Consider the following 457-nt stretch of genomic DNA (forward strand, 5'->3'; position numbering starts at 1 on the left):
CTGATATTCACTATTCTTAGGATCTAGCATTGTACTTAGTACTCCCTGTAAACTGCAGAAGGAAATGTGAATACAGTTTGAAATCTGAATACTCTCAGCCACACTGATGCTACAGGAAGACAAAGAATTATTATTTTGGATATATCTGGAATATGAACAGAAAATGGTCTTTATTAAAATATTCAGCAGCAAAAAACTAGACTGACACCTGTCTAATGTGTTACTGTAGTGCAGTGGATTATAAAATCTAACCCAAAAGTACTATTTTGGCAGCTTGTCATTTGAGCTGGATGCAGTCTTCTGTCCCAAGAGCCTCAGTTGGTTTGGAATGGGTATAGTCACACACAGAGTAACCTTTCTGCTCCAGTACCTGATGGTTTCCAGGGCTTGTAACAGTTCCAGGTCTCAAGCAACAGCATGGGACTACTGCTGAGTGTGTTTTGATCTGTCTTCTTTC

The 457-nt window shown here is 39.4% G+C and overlaps 1 protein-coding gene across 1 annotated transcript in view; it reads left to right on the plus strand.

The window, feature by feature from the left end:
• The window catches only part of INTS14 (integrator complex subunit 14), an 11095-nt gene that overhangs the window by 1712 nt on the left and 8926 nt on the right, over positions 1–457 (plus strand). The window lies entirely within an intron of this gene.

The sequence above is a fragment of the Antrostomus carolinensis genome, unplaced genomic scaffold, assembly GCF_000700745.2.
Source record: "Antrostomus carolinensis isolate BGI_N321 unplaced genomic scaffold, ASM70074v2 scaffold7816, whole genome shotgun sequence".
In the NCBI taxonomy this organism is placed as follows: domain Eukaryota; kingdom Metazoa; phylum Chordata; class Aves; order Caprimulgiformes; family Caprimulgidae; genus Antrostomus; species Antrostomus carolinensis.